Source organism: Triturus cristatus, chromosome 5_2, assembly GCF_964204655.1.
Source record: "Triturus cristatus chromosome 5_2, aTriCri1.1, whole genome shotgun sequence".
Lineage (NCBI taxonomy): Eukaryota > Metazoa > Chordata > Amphibia > Caudata > Salamandridae > Triturus > Triturus cristatus.
The window spans coordinates 862,406,278-862,427,537 of NC_140588.1; positions in this window are offsets into that span (position 1 = coordinate 862,406,278).

Here is a 21,260-nt window from a genome sequence, read left to right on the forward strand (position 1 = left end):
GTACCGCACTTGTGTGAATGGGGGTGCTGGTGACACACCCCCAGGGCCAGGCGGTAGCTACCGTGATATGGGTGCCATGCATTGACACGAGGCACCGCCATTCAGGAGGCGGAGAAGGTCAACCGCCGAATGGGCATGTCTACATGCCTGTGATTACCGCACTTGTGTGAATGGGGGTGCTGGTGACACACCGCCGGGGCCAGGCGGTAGCTACCACGATATGGGTGCCATGCGTTGACACGAGGCACCGCCATTCTGGTGGCAGAGCATGCCAACCGCCATATGGGCATGTCTACATGCCTGTGATTACCGCACTTGTGTGAATGGGGGTGCTGGTGACACACTGCCGGTGCCAGGCGGTAGCTACCACGATATGGGTGCCATGCAATGGCGATGTCCATCTGTCACACATCAACAGTGCATAATGCCAACATGTTCAATGGCACATCATTGTGCACAAGATGCCAATGTTCAATTTACTCCACTGATGGCTACACATGCCATGTTTGTGTGTGTGTAACGTACATTTGTCTGTACCCACTCACATGTCACTTGACGATTTGATGTTGGTGTAGGCAGGACAGTGTAGTCCTGGACTGTACAATGTGTACACATGTCAATGTGTTGAGGTCCAGTGACAATCACAGCAATGCTCGTTTTGATGAATGTTGATCTACTGAGCATTGCCTCTCATGTCTGCTCATGAACACATTCATCATTCCAGCGCCGACTGTGGTCATTGTGTGGTGGATGTGTGCCACGTTGAAATGACGCATCAAGGTGTGACCGGTACAGCCGCTAGGTAGGAGACAGTGGTTTTGATTAGTTACACATATGCTGGATGCTAGACTCCCAGGCGTGCACATGTGTGCTGTGGCCATATCCCCATGTGCACTCACATTGCCAAAGGTGGTGTTTGAGGTACTTGTCTTGTGTAAGTTGACACGTGTGCCCTTTGTGTAGCTGAAGGTGTCCCTCCATGTAAGCTGGTCTGTTAGTCACTCTAGATGTCAGTCATTGTTGTTGTTGCGTCATCCTGAACGTGATATGCTGTGCACATCTCTTGGTGAATTGTATTGACATGTGTCCACTATCAACTCCAATAGAAGGAGGCCAAATTTGATTTGTCACTTGACGGTGCTGGAGGACATGGAGGATGTTGCGCTCATACGCAAATGCTGCCTGGACAGAGCCACCCTGAAAACCGTTTGTGATCTGTTATAGCCCCACCTGCAGCCACGCAGGACATATCCAATAGCTTTCACCACTACTTATAAGGTGATGGTAGCCCTGCATTTTTTTGCAACAGGATCGTTCCAGGAGACTGTGGCCAGCGCTGGTGGGATGTCACAACCGATGTTCAGCAAGGTGCTGCGTGATGTACTGTCCGCCATGATGCTATACAAGGATAGATACATCCATTTCCCCAGGGGTTCTGAATTGCCAGCTGCGAAGGAAGACTTCTATCCCCTTGGACACATCCCCAATGTTATTGGGGCCATTGATTGCACCCATGTCGCTCTTGTGCCACCACAGGCAAGTGGGCACATTTATCACAATCGCAAGCATTACCACTCCATCAATGTGCAGGTGGTGTGCCTGGCAGATATGACCATCTCGCAAGTGTGTGCCAAATTCCCAGGCTCGGCCCACGACTCCTACATCTTGAGGAACAGCATAGTGCTCCAGCTGATGGCTAATCTTCTTCCAGGGCGTGCATGGATTGTGGGTGAGCATGCCTAGTCGTGTGGTGTGCTGTGTGTGTGACCTGCTCCCTTGAGACTCTGCGACATTGCAATGTCTATTTGTGTTTGTCATACCTAGGTGACTTTGCATATACCAACCGTCCCTGGTTGCTGAGCCCACTGTGGAATCCCAGGTCCCCGGCTGAAGACCGCTACAATGAGGCCCATGGGAGGACACGTCGTGTGGTGGAGTGCACTTTTGGCCTGCTCAAGTCACGTTTCCGATGCCTGGACAAGACCGGAGGTACACTGGCATACTCGCCCGGGAAGGTGTGTCAGATTGTTGTTGCATGCTCCCTGCTCCACAACCTAGCCATTCACAGGGAGATTCCCCTGCTCCTGGATGAAGGTGAGGACCCAAGGCCCCAGCCTGCAAACTAAGCCGTGTCCAGTGATGAGGACAGTGGAGAGGAGGAAGGTGTTGACCTGCGTGAACAGCTCATCACCCGCTACTTCACTTGACGGTGGGTGGCAATATGCAACATACCCATTGTCTGATGTGATTGCTGTTGTCGTCAAGAGGCATGTGAGAATTGCAGCATCAGCCAGTTGTAGACTCAGTGGTGGTTGGAAATGGATTGATTCCAGACGCCTATCTGTTTGGATTCCGACGAACGTATGATGTTGCTCGGGTAGCTCTGAAACGATTTACAGCCAGAAACGTTCGCGTTGCAACAGTGTCCCTCTACCCATTTGTGTTTGATGAACATGTCTTGATGACTTAAACTTCCATCTTATTCTCAACCACTATGATTTGCCGCTGTACTGTTTAAACAGACTTATCAATACCTACTGCAAGCTACTGCTAGTTGGAACTTATGCCTGCCTCTTCAACTGACAGAGACCTACCACTACACGTCCTGTGTTTACTTGAGCACTTCTACCGGATATCCGAGTCCTGACCTCCTTGGTCCAGAGATGAAATACTAACTTAAGTTACTCATTCCTCTGATTGACGGCATTTTAAATCCGCTCTATCAGTACTTACGCCCCAATCTATACACGTATCGTCCATGTCCCCCTCGATTTATCCATTCTGGGCCCTGATGAAGGTGTGACCCCGATTGGGGTCTTACTCCGAAACGCGCGTTGGCGCCCATATTTCTGGCACTCCTGCATTCCATCCAACCGTGTGTCTTCCAACCTGGATGATATACTTGTTCACCTTCCATACGACCCCTGTGATGGAATTGTGCCAACTTTGATTGTTTTATATTAATTGATCTGTCCTGAATGATTGTTGGTATGTGTGTGTTGAATTTGGAGTGGGACATGTCACTTTTTTGAATTGATCAACTCCGTGTATTGTTTGCTTTTTATCTGTTGGATTTTTGTATCCAATTTTATGTTAAAAAAAATAATACAAAAAGTATCCGATTATTCAAATTTTGTATTGCATGTTATGAAAAAAAGTAAAAAAGAATAAAATAAATCAGAAATGTACATATTTTTGTTTATCACTTTACTATGTCACCTATTGTACTGTTATACACCTAGTGTCATTTTGTGTATGCCTTCAGCCCAAATTTAGTGCTTTTTGATCTAGGGACCTATGCCTTAGGCCCATCCATATATATATAAAGGGGTGGGTGTTGTCGCTTATTTCATATTGATTTCTATACCCCGTTTTTCCCTCCCCCTATCTGTCCGTTGGGGTCCCCCTTGCTTAATTGGAAATGTTTCTAGGACATGTCATCTGGGAACATAAACGGGACATGTATGTTGAAACTTGGGGGCCATTGTGACATGTGCATGTTGGGTTATTCTGGTGTTAGGGCTTGTGTGATGCATGTGATGCCACACCCAGACCAGTGACAGTTGTTCTGTTGTGTTTCCCTAGGTGCCTTCAACTTCTCCTTGCCTACATACAGCCCATGTTCCGGGTACATTGTGATCATGTTGAAGACTGTACACCCTGCAATAAAGACGGAGCAGACACAACAACATGTGTGTGAGGATATTTTATTTACTATGGTGAGATGCAAGGGGGTTTGGGGAGTGATTTGTCAGTCGTGGTAGATGAGATGGTCGAGTAGTGACCCAGTCCAACAGGCAGATGCCATTCACAAGGCAGTGTAGGGTAGCACAGTCCAAAGAGTCAATGCAGTGGTGGAGAGGGTTGCCATCATGGCTGGCTCCGTGACTTGCGTCTGGCAGGTGCTTTGCCTCCAGATACTCCCAGGGTCTTCTTGGGATGGCCCCTTTGTCATTTGGCAGGGGGGTCCCTGCTGCAGGGCCAGTGGGGTCTGAGGACTCACCCCTCTCTGTGGGCACAGGGGAGGATGGAGAACTGTCAGTGTGCAGCCCACCAGAGGGAGGCGGAGGTGTTGTCTGGGGTGCATGCCTGTCCCTCAGTACCTCCACCTGCTGGCCCAAGAGGTCCACGATTTGTCCCATGCATCTGTCGATGGACCTCATCAGCAGGATGAACTTGTGCAACAGATTGTCCGACCGGCCCGTTCGTCCCTGGGCCTGTTCGTATGTGCCCAGGAGTCTGGTGATGTGTTCTAGGGAATGGGTCCCAGCCTTCTGGTGTCCTTGGGTGACACTGCCCCTCCCACCTGCCCTGCTGCCACGGACCTGTTGCCTCACCACTGTGGGCACGCGCATCCTCTCCCCGCCCTCCTCCATGGGTGGTGTGTGCGGGGCATCCTCTGGGACAGGAAGGGTGTTGCCGGCAGCACTGGTGGTGGTGGTGGTGGTGGCTGTGGCTGCACAGGCCATGACAGCAGGGGTCTGCTGTGGAGTTGTTGTTGGCGCAGATGTGGTGGGGGAGATGCTGGGGTCCTGGGACCTGTTGCTCCATGGCTCACCAGATGGGCTGGCCTCAAGCTCATCGTCCACGGAATCCTGGGAGTCAACATCCGAGAGTCCTTGTACCGGGGGTTGAGACTGGCTCTGCAGGTTGCTGGTGTTGTCCTTTGCAGTGAGTTCTTGGTCACCTGTGGGCCAGATGGGAAATGGTCATTGTAGTGCACCCGTCAAGCTTTGAGTTAGCTGTGTGTCATTCACATTTTGTACACTGCACAAATGACATATCATCACATTGTTCACTGTGTGCAGTACTGTGCTCCCTGACATGATACAGCGGTACAAGCATTACTTGTCCATGGTGCGAGGTGTCAGGGCATACCATGCGAACCGTGTCCAATTGAGGTTTACTGGGACTTGCTGCCATCTAGGGCCTGGCACAACATTGTGGACCCATGGTTAAGTTGTCTGACCTAGCAGACGTCACATCTGGCCATGGACTGGCCATTGTCATCTCCTGCATCCCTTTGTCCTGTCATGTACATATCTTGATTTGTGCCACCACACATGCTTTCATATTTTGAGAATGGTCCTTGTTGTACTTGCCCCATGGTGATGCACATGTAACTAGTTGCTGTGCATGAATGTGCCCAGGCTTTCTTCTACTTGTGCATTGGTGTGTCACACTTTGGTGGTTGTGACAGTTTCCTTGGCTTACCTGTGTGCACACTGAGCTTGGCAGTGGCTAGGTATGGCTCTTTTGGCAATGTGAGGGCTGGTGTTGTCATATGGCACCATTTAATTTGGGGAAAATGTGTGGGTGCACGTACTGGCTACCTACCTGTGAGTTTGTTTGTTGTACTGCAATGGCTTCCAACTGCTCCTGGGTGGGGTGGGGGAGGGATCCATCCTGCTGTGGTGTGGGACACAGGGAATGTTGGGAGTAGTAGTGCAGCACTCCCAGCCACAAACACCCTCCCAGGGAAGATGGCTACCTGTCACGGCCTTCCGATTCTCCTCAGGATCAGGGCGATGCTCAAAGGGGTCCACCTCCTGACATCCCCAAACTCTGATTCAAGATATCCAGAGTATTGAGGCGATCAGGCGAGGGAAGGATAGGGTAGGGGCAGCGTGGGAAGGGACACCTGAAAAACAAAGCACAAATAGTTAAGGACCTCTCACATGCTCTCTACTCTCATAGGGTCTCAATAGTTCTTCCTCCTTCCTGCCAAGGCGTCTCCCTGACGATAGTCCCTCTAGCAGATACCAGTCGTCTCTCAGCGACTGCTGTGCCTTAATCTATACCAAAACCAAAAGCACAAAAAGGTTAACACAAGATAACCTAACGATTCACTCCCACAAGAATACCACACTCCCTCGTTCACATACGTACCAAACTCCTACCCCCCACTCTCTTTTATCCAGAGTCTGAGAAATGCAGGAGAGGTGCAAAGAAAGAAGACGAGAGAACCCTTTTAGTCAGGGCTCCTCCAATTGTCAGTTGAGGAATCACTTTCGGTTCCTTACGTAAGTTCCCAATGTCTGCCACACTCGTAGAATGTCTCATACCCTATTACCGTTGGGCCCGGCTCCACCTATTTGGCTGCCAGAGGGCCGATGAACTCAAAAACTCCCAAAAGAAAATAAATGGCCGGCTCCAGCCACATGGCTGCCAGATGGCCGTTAACAAGACTCCAGTTTTAACAAGAACTGATAACAAAACAAACGTAGGCATAGACACTTGCCACTATCGGGGCCGCCGTGCAATCCCTCACGGCTAGCTTGCCGCTGTTTGCTGGTGTCTGCGCAATGCTGCGCGTGCAGCGGGGTCGCGGTGATTCTTGACACTCACCGGCTTCGCTACCTCGCTAGCGCTGTCCTGCAGTGCGCTCCGCAGACGCGACCTGCTCCGCTGCGCGGCCTTCGAAAACTCCTGCCGGGCACCCCCGGCAGAACCAGGAATGGGTTTTCTCTTCTCGAGGCTCTCCTCCAATACCGGAAAAGCATAATATTGAACAGCCGCACAAAACCCTTCGGCTGCTCTCAGGTTCCAGAATCACGAACAACGTTCTGACGCGTTGTTTGTGATTATAACATCTTTCGCCCCTCCCCTCGTCTGGGGTTGCTGGGACATGTAGTTCCACTATATTATCAGCGCAACTACGTAGGCGCCCTGGCCCTCAAACCCTGACAGTACGCCCCCCTCCCCAGCGCCTCCTTGACCCTGGTTTCCCCGGATTGCGGGCATGGAACAGCCATACCGCCCGCGGGGCGTGTACATTCGTGCTGGGCTCCCACGAGTCGTCTTCGGACGGGTACCCCTTCCATGAAATTAGGTACCACAATTTTCCTTGCCGCAATTTCGAGTCCAGGATTCGTTTCACCTCGTACTCCAGCTGGCCATCCCGCACTACTGGAGGCGTCGCTCGACTTTTGACGTTCCTTGCTGGTTTCAACAGTCCGCAGTGGAACACGGGATGGATTCGCAGGGAAGCAGGCAGTTTCAACTGATACGCCACTGGGTTGATTCTCCGCACCACAGTATAGGGCTGTAGGACTTGGCCCTTTTTCCCTCAGTTGTTTTCATTTTTCGTGTTGCTACAGATTCAGGGAGCCATGTTATCTACCCCTGAAACTTCTGTCTGAGGGCCTGGAGCACAAAATGGTGGCCACCTGTGACATCACCAGCATCCACTGGAACCTACCAGCACCTTCCAGAACATTCCAGGAGATTCCAGAACTCTGTGACAGTTGGAGACCGTTTAGAATGTTGGGAGGATAAGAGAGGCAGTTGGCAGTTGGAGCTGGCAGTTGGCACCTGACTGGTGAAGAGAGAGCAGCACAAGAGTGAAGGAGGAAGGAGTGAAGCAGCAGGGGTGGAAACTTGTGCCTGGAGTGGGGTCCATAAACCCACCCTTGATACTTGTCCCTACTGATGGATCCCAGCCTATAGCCCTGTGTGGGAAGAAGACAGAAAAACTCATCCTAAGGACCTGAACAGCAGGAACAGGCCTTAGAAGCAGAAAGCAGCAAGATCCTGACTTGGAAACTGGTTTCCCTGGAGTCCGGCGTCGAGTAGCCTGAAGACCTGGAGCCCGAGGTGGAGAAGCGGCGCTGACTGAAGTAGCAGACGTCGTACCCGGAGCCGCCTGAGGTCGTGAGAGGGCGCCGACGGAGGTCGTGAGGAATACCAGAGGTCGAGGAGGAAGTGAACCGAGGTCGAGCGAGCGGCGTCATCGGAGGAGTGAAGTCCGCCCTCCGGAGTCGTCGGAGACCGAGGTAGAGGAGCACCGGAGGTCGGGAGTGAGGATCGCACTCCGGAGTCGCCCGGAGCCTGTGAGGAGGAGCACCGGAGGTCGGGGGTGAGGATCGCACCCCGGAGTTGCCGGAAGTCGACATCGAGGCCAGGCCGGCCGACGTCATCGGAGCCGAGAGCGCCATCGGACCGGAGCCGCCCGAAGTCGACATCGTGAAGAGACTGCCCGACGCCGTCGAATCGGAGGTCGAGATCGAACCGAGGCCACCGACATCGGACCGGAACCGCCTGCCGGCGTCGTCAAAGAACTGACATTGTGCCGAGGCCGCCGAGACCGAACCGGAACCGCCTCACGGCGTCGACACGACTCCAGCGGCGTCGGAACATCAGAAAAAGGGCAGTAAGTGGAGTAGAGGGCGCCTAAGGCCCTGTGGAGACCTGAGAGACTGCTCTAAGGGGCTAGGGAGGTGCTGAAACCAACCTGACTGTGCCTGGGGTGAACTGGGACTAACCTAGAGAGGTTGTGTGGAGAGAGAAAGCCAGGGCACTGGTATTCCCCCCTTTGATCTACCTCAGTTTAGGCCTCAGCCTTGTCCCAGCCAGGGAGTAGCCCCCTCAAGCCTTCCACAACCCTACAAGCTGTGCCTGGGCCCTATCAGCCCTTAAGAATTGAAGTGTCATCTGATTATATGAGGGTTGCGGTATACTTTTAATTATTTATTGGGGATACTGTATTTATTGAGTTTTTACCTATTTATTGCTGCACTATATTTATAGGTCCACAGGACTTGTTGGTGTACAATATTTATTGGTACAGTATTTATTGCCTCAAAGTATTTAATTGTCTGTATATATTGCACTTGTATTTATGCCCTGTTATTTATGATCACCCCTATTTATTTCATCAAACAGCCAATATTTATTTGACCTGCACTAATTGAAACTTGTATATTGTGATTGACCTATTTATTTTTCCAATCAGCAACTAAGAGAAAAAGATAAAGAAAGAATATTTTCATAATTTTTACGGTGTAGAGTCGTTTTTGGAACGGATGCACGCATGGTTATTGTATGGGTATATTGTATGCTTAGCACTGCGCCTGTTTCCTGACCACTCGAGCCAAGCTACCACAGTGTGTTCGGGGAGTCCACCACCACCCTGCGGAGTGGGAGTGGGCTGTTTCCAACATAAATTGGTGTTCAGTGGTGGGATAGAGCTGTGCCTACATATACTCAACAATAACTGTGGGTAGTCCATAGGCCTACACCGGGAGTTTTCTCAAGAGCGGCCTTCCTAATTGTGGGTTTTTGTTTTTTCCAAATTTACTCTGGTGGTGGGAGGAGGTATTACTAAAGGTACCCCCCTACATTGCTACTGCACAAAACCTGTCCTCTAACCTGAGTGGGCGAGATGTACCAACCTGAGGTGGGGAACCTGTCAGCAGGGCCCAGGACACTTTCTAGGAAGGGCAGCAGTGCCTCTAGCGGTGGCTTGTCTAAAGTGAAGTTAACAGACCGGAGGGAGGAAAGACAGCTCACATGGGACTTAGCAAGGCTGGAGAAAGAGATGGAGGAGAAAAGGATGGCTCATGAGACGGAGAAACGGAGGATGGCTCATGAGATAAGACTGAAAGAGATGAAGCTGCGTGCCCTCCAGATGAGTGTGTCCAGCGAGGACACTGGTGGCAGCATACCAGAAGCTCCACAGGAGCTAGAAGGTTATTTACCCCAGGATGACATCACCAGGGTGTCTGAGGAGGCATTGGGGTGTGAACCTGAAGGGGGTAGTGCAGGGATCTCCCAACCCAGCGAGGTGGGAGAAGGGGCAGATAGCCCAGCTAGGTCCCAGGGAGAGAGGGTTGTAGGGCCTCACGACCTATCTGTAGGAAGGCGTGAGACGGGGAGGTGTCCCGAGGTGCCCCAACCGAAGTCTCAGGGCCTGGAGAGTTCCGCAAGGGAGCCCCAGGTTGGGAGCCTAGGCTGTCCCGAAGTGCCATCCAGTGCAGGGGAGCCCCTAGTGTCAGGAGGACCCAGGGCGACTGTAACCAGCGCGCCTGAGGTTCTGGGGTTGGCTCAGTTTCAGGGTTTAGGTCCTGGGCTGGGATGCCAGGCTCAGGGGTTGCCTGACCTGGCGGGTGGGGCCTCGGTTAACCGGGTCCCCCCGAAATTGACTTCCAGGGGTACTTTTCCCGTTAGGAGGGTGCTGAAATCTGGAAGGGGGTGCAGAGGGAGGAAGGTCTCGCCTCGGGCACCGACTCAGCCTAAGGGTTTAGACCCTAGGTTGAAGGATCAGTTGAGGGGTCAAGGCCCTAGACTGAGGAGGACGTGTTGGTCTGAGGGTGCCTCGCAGGGTAGGATGAGGAACCCCAGAAGGAGAGTTAGGGGGAGGAGAGCCTCGCCCCGGAAGGCTGGTCAGCCTAAGGGTGTGAACCCCAGGAAGAAGGACCAGAGGCAGTTTAGGACTGCAAGGAGGAGGACCGGAGTGGTCAACGGGCACTACAGGCCTGGGGCTACTGCCCCCCACTCCGCGAGATCACCCGGGCCAGAGACATCTGGATGGCCCAGGGGCCGGTCCTGGCCACAACTAGCTAGGGAGCCCCCGTGGGGTGGTTTTGTTGGTCCAGGGAGGTTTGTTAGGGAGCCATTGGGTTCCAGAGCGGAGGAGAACTTGCGGGTGCTCCTGCCGTTGCGGGCCTGCGTCCACCTTTTCTCGCCCCAAGCAGGAAAGACCATCAAGGCATTGATCGGTCTACCCTGGCTTTTGGCTGGAAGGGGGTTATGTAGGACTTGGCCCTTTTTCCCTCAGTTGTTTTCATTTTTCGTGTTGCTACAGATTCAGGGAGCCATGTTATCTACCCCTGAAACTTCTGTCTGAGGGCCTGGAGCACAAAATGGTGGCCACCTGTGACATCACCAGCATCCACTGGAACCTACCAGCACCTTCCAGAACATTCCAGGAGATTCCAGAACTCTGTGACAGTTGGAGACCGTTTAGAATGTTGGGAGGATAAGAGAGGCAGTTGGCAGTTGGAGCTGGCAGTTGGCACCTGACTGGTGAAGAGAGAGCAGCACAAGAGTGAAGGAGGAAGGAGTGAAGCAGCAGGGGTGGAAACTTGTGCCTGGAGTGGGGTCCATAAACCCACCCTTGATACTTGTCCCTACTGATGGATCCCAGCCTATAGCCCTGTGTGGGAAGAAGACAGAAAAACTCATCCTAAGGACCTGAACAGCAGGAACAGGCCTTAGAAGCAGAAAGCAGCAAGATCCTGACCTGGAAACTGGTTTCCCTGGAGTCCGGCGTCGAGTAGCCTGAAGACCTGGAGCCCGAGGTGGAGAAGCGGCGCTGACTGAAGTAGCAGACGTCGTACCCGGAGCCGCCTGAGGTCGTGAGAGGGCGCCGACGGAGGTCGTGAGGAATACCAGAGGTCGAGGAGGAAGTGAACCGAGGTCGAGCGAGCGGCGTCATCGGAGGAGTGAAGTCCGCCCTCCGGAGTCGTCGGAGACCGAGGTAGAGGAGCACCGGAGGTCGGGAGTGAGGATCGCACTCCGGAGTCGCCCGGAGCCTGTGAGGAGGAGCACCGGAGGTCGGGGGTGAGGATCGCACCCCGGAGTCGCCGGAAGTCGACATCGAGGCCAGGCCGGCCGACGTCATCGGAGCCGAGAGCGCCATCGGACCGGAGCCGCCCGAAGTCGACATCGTGAAGAGACTGCCCGACGCCGTCGAATCGGAGGTCGAGATCGAACCGAGGCCACCGACATCGGACCGGAACCGCCTGCCGGCGTCGTCAAAGAACTGACATTGTGCCGAGGCCGCCGAGACCGAACCGGAACCGCCTCACGGCGTCGACACGACTCCAGCGGCGTCGGAACATCAGAAAAAGGGCAGTAAGTGGAGTAGAGGGCGCCTAAGGCCCTGTGGAGACCTGAGAGACTGCTCTAAGGGGCTAGGGAGGTGCTGAAACCAACCTGACTGTGCCTGGGGTGAACTGGGACTAACCTAGAGAGGTTGTGTGGAGAGAGAAAGCCAGGGCACTGGTATTCCCCCCTTTGATCTACCTCAGTTTAGGCCTCAGCCTTGTCCCAGCCAGGGAGTAGCCCCCCTCAAGCCTTCCACAACCCTACAAGCTGTGCCTGGGCCCTATCAGCCCTTAAGAATTGAAGTGTCATCTGATTATATGAGGGTTGCGGTATACTTTTAATTATTTATTGGGGATACTGTATTTATTGAGTTTTTACCTATTTATTGCTGCACTATATTTATAGGTCCACAGGACTTGTTGGTGTACAATATTTATTGGTACAGTATTTATTGCCTCAAAGTATTTAATTGTCTGTATATATTGCACTTGTATTTATGCCCTGTTATTTATGATCACCCCTATTTATTTCATCAAACAGCCAATATTTATTTGACCTGCACTAATTGAAACTTGTATATTGTGATTGACCTATTTATTTTTCCAATCAGCAACTAAGAGAAAAAGATAAAGAAAGAATATTTTCATAATTTTTACGGTGTAGAGTCGTTTTTGGAACGGATGCACGCATGGTTATTGTATGGGTATATTGTATGCTTAGCACTGCGCCTGTTTCCTGACCACTCGAGCCAAGCTACCACAGTGTGTTCGGGGAGTCCACCACCACCCTGCGGAGTGGGAGTGGGCTGTTTCCAACAAGGGCCCTATGTATCTGGGATGAAATATACTGCGCCACCTAAAGTGGATGTTTTTCGTGGAGAGCCATACGCGGTCCCCCACCCGGTAACTAGGCCCTTCGTGCCCGTGGCGATCGGCCCATTTCTTGTACTGTTGCTTGGCTCACAGCAAGTTGGTCTGTAGTTTCTTATGGAGTTGTAAGAGGCGGTTGACTTGCTCCATCACAGTGGGTTGGTTTTGTACTTCTCTTGGAATGACCAGTGGCAGTGTAGAGGAATGAAAACCATGATTGGCTCTGAACGGTGTTTCTTTAATAGAGCTGTGCCAGGTGTTATTGTACGACAGCTCTGCCAACCATAACAACGAAACCCAAGAGTCCTTGGCGTCTTCAGAAAAGCAGCGCAAATACTTCTTGAGAGTTTGGTTTAAGCGCTCGGTCTGCCCATCAGTTTGCGGGTGAAAACTGGTGGACAGAGCGGCACTCACTTGGAGGGCCTTGCACCACATGCGCCAAAATCGGGCCACGAATTGGGGCCCTCTATCAGAAACGATAACCCGCGGGAGGCCGTGTAAACGCACCACCTGCGTCAAGAGCATCTGCGCTGTTTGCCCTGCCGTGGGAAGGTTTTTGCAAGGAATAAAATGCCCCATTTTCGTCATGCTATCAACCACCACCAAGATGGCTGTAAACCCTTGGTCCAGTGGTAGGCCGAGAACAAAATCCAAACTTATCGTGTGCCAGGGTTGTGGCGGTGTTGGCAACGGCAGCAATTTCCCTCCAGCCTTGCTGTTTTCTCCTTTCACCTGAGCACAGGTCTCACAGAGCGACACCCAGCGTTTAACATCTGCGACCATGCCATCCCACCAGAAATGTTGTTGCACCAGATGGAGGGTCTTCTGGTTTCCGGGGTGTCCTGCTGACACCGTATTGTGGCACCAATTGAATGCCTGTACCCGTAGCTCTTGCGTGGGTAGAAACAACTTGTTCTTGTGGAGGGGTATTCCGTGTTTCAAGACCCGGCAGGGGTCTTGCTTCGCCCAGCGCTGCCACCGCACCAGCGAGCGGCTGTCTTAGACCTGGTCCACGAACTTCTCCACGGTGGTCACACACAGGACCTTCTCAGGATGGACAATAGCTTCCAGAGGGTGTTCCTGGGTGGCTTCACTTTCTCCAAGTCTCGACAACGAGTCTGCTTTCCGGTTATCTGAGCCTGGATGGAATGTAACTACAAACTCGTATTCCGCGAAGAATAACATCCATCTCATCTGTCTCTGCGAGAGAAGCCTGGCGGTCTTCATGTATTGTAGGTTTTTTTGATCAGTATACACGGTGACCGGATGATGGGCCCCCCATAAGTAGTGTCTCCACTCCTGGAAGGCCTTTTTGATGGACAATAGTTCTTTTTCTGGGACTGAATAATTGAGTTCCGCAGGACTTAGCTTTTTCGACAAGAACGCCACCGGGTGTAGCTGTCCGGTTAGTTTGTCTCGTTGAGACAACACCGCCCCCACAGCGATGTTGGAGGCATCCGCCTCGACAATGAATGGGATATCGGGTTGCGGATGTCGTAAAATGGGAGCGGTACAGAATGCTTTTTTCAGCTGGATGAAAGCTTCCATGGCATCTGGTGTCCAGAGGAAGACAGCCCCCTTTCCCAACAACCTAGTGATGGGAGAAGCTAGTTGAGAGAAATGAGAGACGAACCTCCGATAATAATTGGAGAAGCCAAGAAAGCACTGCACATCTCTCACACAGCGAGGCACCGGCCATTCCTGGACAGCTTTCACCTTTCTCTCAGCCATCCTAAAACCCCAGGGACTCAGGATCACTCCCAGGAATTCCACCTCTGTGACCCCGAACTCGCACTTGCTAAGCTTGCAATATAAGCGCTGTTCTTGCAACCTTTTCAGAATCAGTAGGACGTGACTCACATGTTGTTCTGGGGAGACTGAGAAAACCAGAATGTCATCGATATATACGATGACAAATCTGTCGATGTAGTCCTTCAGCACGTCGTTCAAAAAATATTGAAACGCCGCCGGGGCGTTACAAAGCCCGAACGGCATCACTAAATATTCGAAAAGACCGTATCTGGTCTTGAACTCGGTTTTCCATTCATCCCCCTTGCGGACTCGGACCAGATGATAGGCCCCTCGTAGGTCGAGTCGCGTGTAAATGGTGGCCTCCTTCACCTGGTCCAGCAACACGGGGATGAGCGGCAGTGGGTACCGATTTCTGATGGTGTTTTTATTCAGCATGCGATAATCTATGCACGTTCGAAGATCGCCGTTCGCCTTTGCGATAAAGAAAAGAGGAGAAGCAGCAGGCGAGCGGGATGGGCGAATAAACCCCAAGGCACAGAAGTTATCTAAATAGTCCCGCAGGTGCTTGGTCTCGGGCTCAGATAAGGCATACACCCGACAAGTGGGCATAACCGCCCCATCCACCAAGTCGATTCTACAGTCATATTCGCGATGGGGCGGCAGGGTCTCCGCTTCTTTTTCGCAAAATACACCCCTATACCTGACGTATTCTGGTGGTAGCTCGATCTCTTTTTCGACCGCCGTGGCCACCTGCCATGTCTGTGCTAGGGCGAGCGTGTGGGAGACGGGCCCCCTATCTTTCATACACTGCTCTATGCAGTCTCTGGAGGTAAAACGAATGGTTTTGTGTCTCCAATCTATGGTAGGATTATGCCGCCACAACCACGGCATTCCCAAGATGATCTCATATTGGGGGGGCTGCTATTATATTCAAAGTGATGGTTTCCACGTGGTCCTGGGCCTCGCCTTGGAGCACCAATTCTACCGCCTCCGTCTGCTCGGTGATAGGACCGGAGGTCAACGGCGTTCCATCCACGGCTAACACCGTCTCAGGCTTGGTCACTGGGACCCTAACCAACCCCAACCGGCGCACCAACCCATCGTCCATAAAGTTGCCAGTGGCTCCGGAATCGACCATTGCGAGAACCGGATGTGTGGCTGGACCGTTCTTAAGGCGCATGGGTAGTACTATATGGGTTTCTGTCGTCGATTTTTCGCCCCTCGCCAGCGACGCCAATCTCCATTCTGTCTCACGTACTTCGATTTCTGCCGTGTCGGTCGGCGGTGAGGCTCCACTGGCAGCCGTTTCCACGGCGGTGATGGCCACCCTTTTTCCCGCGAATCCTGTTGTTCTTTTCTTGGGCTTTAGGGGACACTCCCTCACATAGTGTCCCTTTTTCCCGCAGTACATACAGAGACCCAGGACTCTGCGACTCTCTCTCTCGGTTTTAGATAACGGGGGTCGGATCGCTCCTACTTCCATAGGTTCAGGACCAGAATCCCGCACGACGTTCGGGGCGCGGCTGTCCGGATCCCCTCCGGCTCCTGATTTCTCACCTTTTCTCCGATCCCCCCCTCCCTCCGACAACCTGTGATCAAGGCGTAGCGTGAGATTGATTAAATCTATGCAGGTCGTGGGCTGGGGGTTTATCTGCGCCAGCACATCTTTAAGGTCATCCTTCAAACCTTGATAATACAAGGCCATTCTTTTTTCTTCGGGCCAGGCGGTCTCAACCACCAGCCGGTTAAACGTAGTCATATACGTGACCAAGTCTTTCGTGCCCTGACGCAATTCTAGCAGTTCTCGGTCTGCGCTTAGAGTGGTAGCCCTGCGGTCGAACACCCTTTCGAATTCTGTTCGAAATGCGTTCCAGTCGGTCAGTAGCGGATCGTCGTTTCTGACCAGAGGGACCGCCCAATTGGCGGCATCCCCGGTCAGGTACGATATCGCAAAAGCCACCCTTGAAAGATTAGTAGGGAACGACGACGGACGACATGAGAAGTGCAGCGTGATCTGGGTAAGGAACGTCTGGATTTTTAAGGGGTCGCCCGATTACCTCTCGGGACTAGCCAAAGGAATGGGCGGAGGTACTGTGACCTAAATTTGAAGCGGACCAGCAGCAGCGTCAAAAGGGTTCCTAGCCTGTCTATCCACCCTCTCCCGCAATGCTGCTGCCTCAGCTCGAGACGCAACCAACTCATGCTGTACTGCAGCTAAGGCTTGCAGCACATCCTCGAGCGTTGCCATCTTTGCGAATAGCCCCGACCGGGAGGAGAAAATATCGTGGGTTTGTGATTCTGTCACGGCCTTCCGATTCTCCTCAGGATCAGGGCGATGCTCAAAGGGGTCCACGTCCTGACATCCCCAAACTCTGATTCAAGATATCCAGAGTATTGAGGCGATCAGGTAAGGGAAGGATAGGGTAGGGGCAGCGTGGGAAGGGACACCTGAAAAACAAAGCACAAATAGTTAAGGACCTCTCACATGCTCTCTACTCTCATAGGGTCTCAATAGTTCTTCCTCCTACCTGCCAAGGCATCTCCCTGACGATAGTCCCTCTAGCAGATACCAGTCGTCTCTCAGCGACTGCTGTGCCTTAATCTATACCAAAACCAAAAGCACAAAAAGGTTAACACGGGATAACCTAACGATTCACTCCCACAAGAATACCACACTCCCTCGTTCACATACGTACCAAACTCCTACCCCCACTCTCTTTTATCCAGAGTCTGAGAAATGCAGGAGAGGTGCAAAGAAAGAAGACGAGAGAACCCTTTTAGTCAGGGCTTCTCCAATTGTCAGTTGAGGAATCACTTTTGGTTCCTTACGTAAGTTCCCAATGTCTGCCACACTCGTAGAATGTCTCGTACCCTATTTGGCTGCCAGAGGGCCGCTGAACTCAAAAACTCCCAAAAGAAAATAAATGGCCGGCTCCACCCACATGGCTGCCAGATGGCCGTTAACAAGACTCCAGTTTTAACAAGAACTGATAACAAAACAAACGTAGGCATAGACACTTGCCACTATCGGGGCCGCCGTGCAATCCCTCACAGCTAGCTTGCCACTGTTTGCTGGTGTCTGCGCAATGCTGCGCGTGCAGCGGGATCGCGGTGATTCTTGACACTCACCAGCTTCACTACCTCGCTAGCGCTGTCCTGTAGTGCGCTCCGCAGACGCGACCTGCTCCGCTGGGCGGCCTTCGAAGACTCCTGCTGGGCACCCCCGGCAGAACCAGGAACCGGTTTCCTCTTCCAATACCGGAAAAGCAAAATATTGAACAGCCGCACGAAACCCTTCGGCTGCTCTCAGGTTCCAGAATCACGAACAACGTTCTGACGCGTTGTTCGTGATTATAACGTCTTTCGCCCCTCCCCTCGTCTGGGGTTGCTGGGACATGTAGTTCCACTATATTATCAGCGCAACTACGTAGGCGCCCTGGCCCTCAAACCCTGACACTACCTACCTGTAAGTTTGATGAGGGTTGTGTAATGGCTGACACATGCTTCTGGGTGGGGTGGGGGAGGGATCCATCCTGCTCAGGTGTGGGACAGGGGGCATGGTGGCAGCAGTAGTGCAGGCCCCCCACCCCCAGATACCCTCATTGTCAAGATGGCTACCTACCTGTAAGTTTGTTTGTTGTACTGCAATGGCTTCCAACTGCTCCTGGGTGGGGTGGGGGAGGCATCCATCCTGCTGTGGTGTGGGACACAGGGAATGGTGGGAGTAGTAGTGCAGCACTCCCAGCAACAAACACCCTCCCAGGGAAGATGGCTACCTACCTGTAAGTTTGATGAGGGTTGTGTAATGGCTGACACATGCTTCTGGGTGGGGTGGGGGTGAGGAAATATTAATTTTTATGGTGAATTGTGTCCCCTATCTTAGACCCCAACGGCTCCATGTACATGCTACAAGTACATGTATGTTCCCTCTAGTTCCAGCTATGAAGACGCAAATACATGTGCGTCCAACGTCAACCTGTCCTCTTTCAGATCCGCCATGAATGGGTCGAATATTCCATTCCTAAGTATGATTGGCCACCGACTTTATATGGTTCACTTTTCACGTTTTACAGTTCAGGCGAGTAGGCCCTGAATTCTGTCATCAAGCCTTTTCCTGCTTCTGCCTCTGAAATGCTCCAGCCTGGACCTGCATCCGTATCCATGAACTTTGTCCTACTCCCTGCGCGGCTAACGGTGCCTGACGCGGCCTGTTGCCTGCCAAAAAACTGTATTCAGCCTTCAAGTTATCTGCTCCACTCCTCACCCAATGCATTCCTGTCTAGTAGTTTAGGTAAACATCCTTCCAGCTACCGAGCAAGGGGCCCGGCCTCGCTGTCTTTATGCAAGTAATTCATAGCCCCTGTTACCATGGAAGATTCCTGCCCCCTCGCATCTCATGTAGACACATAGACGCTTGTACATGCACTAACAGTCAGTATAGAATAGATTCCGTCCGAGAGACCTTTCTTTTTTGATAAAACAGTTCCTTAAACAAAGATATTAGATACGATTTGGGATTAGGTTGACCTGACCCCCAGACTTCTGTCTCCACATGTAGAGCTAAATGTCAATTCCCCTTAACTCTCTAGTTGCACGTCAATCACACGTCATGCGGCTGCGCGCGCATCTCTGCCAAATATTTCTGCTGACACTGCAGGATTCTCTTATGGATCCACCCACTTGTGACATCATTTTAAATGACGTTTCTAGTATACGCCTATTACTACGCCTATTTTCATTACGTATGTGTATTCTTATCTGTATTATCAGCTGTTACGCCTCCTGCATCTGTCTTAACGTAATGCTTTTCATATATATATCCTTACTTGTCAATAATGTATTGCCTATCCCTTCCTGAACCTTCGTGGTGATGGAATATGATTGCCTGGTTCGAACCATAATTCCTTTGTAAGGAATAAAGTCCTTTTCAGAACCTCTAATACCACGGATTCTGCCTCTTATTTTGACTGAGTTATTCTTACTAGACTTTACCGCATAAAAAATAGTACAGGTAATTTAAATATTTACCACATAAATTGGCGCCCGAACAGGGACACTTTCTCATCTCACGCGCCGGAGGTGCGTTGCAGGCCCGGTCTCCTGCCACAGCTGGACGGACAAAAACGCGTACCCGCAGGATTTCCTGTATCTCCCTCCGGCCAAGCGGGGGTGACTGAGGCTGCGATCAACACCCAGACGAGGCGGTGAGAAGTGCGAAGTATCCCGACCAGAGCCTAGCTGAGAGAGCAAGATCCGAGGTATACAGAGGCCCACCAGGTTCCGAAGTTCCGAGTCGAGTCGAGTCCAGTCCGGTCCAGTTCAGTTCAGTTCCGAGGCCTTCCGTTCCGTGCTACCCGGTGAGTACCGTTGCTGGGGAGGCATTTAGACGTGCACATTAATTTGTGCCGGTCATGACGGGTTTGGGTACACAGATCCGGTCTGCACTGTTTCAGCAGTGTATCTGTACTGTTTAGCAGTATATCTAGTATGTTTTGTATATAATTCAGTATTATCTAGTATTAGTATTATGTCAGTGACTAGTTTTCTTCTAATTATCATTGTTCGTTAAATGTTAAATGTTAAATGTTTTAATAGGTTTTAAAATTGTGGTATGAATGAGTGTTCCTTATTGTGTTTATTGTATTAATTGTGTTCAAGTCCAGTTCAAGTAAGAATCAAGTAGCAAGGTTTAAAGATGCCGTTCTTTTCAAAATTAAGACAGATCAAAACTAGAAAAGGAGTACTCGAAGAAGCTGTTCCCATTCCACCTAGGGACACTCCAGGGTATTTTATGTATCATAAACATGGCCTAGATGCCGTACTATATCTTGACTTATGGGTGGACTACACCAAGGATCTAGCAGAAAGTCAGAGGTGGCCCGTAGCTGGGACATGGGATGCGGATTGCATCATGAGAGTAGAAGAAGAATTATGGAAAAAGAAAGCCAGACAGTCACGGAAAGATGCCATTGAGTTATGGCGTAAAGAATCGCATAGGCGCACAGAGAAAGCGCTCAGACAGGAAGAGAAAAGTAGGGAGAACTCAAATAAAGCCCGAGAAAATGTATTAGTTGAGGAAGGTATCCGAGTAAAAACAGAACAAGGAGACCGACAACGAAACACTCTTATGAATGGTATGTATCCTCTTTTGGCCGAAGGTTTACCTAAGGCCACCCCGGAAATACCGAAAGATTTGTCACCCCCATTACTACCGATTAAAGCACATCCCAAGACCGCAAAAGATATTTTCCTTTCCTCCTATTTAGACGATGTAGCTCCCGAATATGTTAATGTTCCACCATACACGCCACCTGTCAATGGTGCTCAACCCCGAGATCATCCGCCCCCATCTCCGCAACAACAAACTCCTCCGCACATTCCAGTAGGTCCATCTGTTTCCACCGCTTTTCCTGCATCCACAGTTTCTACCTTACATCCCACAAATCCTTTCGTGCCTAGCACCTCAGAGGGTGCGACAGGAGGTACGACAGCAATTTTTGCCACGCCACCGTCACGAAGTAAATCGTCTCTTAGAGATTTAGCAAACCAACGTACTCCCCAAATAGCAACGTCCGACATGTTTAAGGAACATCTTGTGGATTGTAGATATGATCCAGTACCCGGTAAAAATGACAGAATGCTGCTATCATCACTACGTATACGACGAGCTTCAATATATTTAACGACACTACCAGGAATGATTAAACATTTAGACAATATATATCGCTTTGTCCAAACAGGGCAAGGCCCTGAAAGTATTGACGAAGCCATGGATTACCAGAAAGTGGATATACAGAGATTACTGTTACGCTTCTTCATAAACTGCTTGATCAGAGACAAAGATAGGCCTGGGGTAGATCAGGATGAAATGCAAGTACTTACCAGATGGGGTCAGAATATATCAGAGGGAAAACATGATAAACAGGCGTGTATAGTAGCTATGTGCCGAAAGATCCGCAAAGAAGTAGAACGAATACATAAAGCCAGAATGGAGGCAGACAAAACTGAATCAGAGGGAGAGGAGGAGGA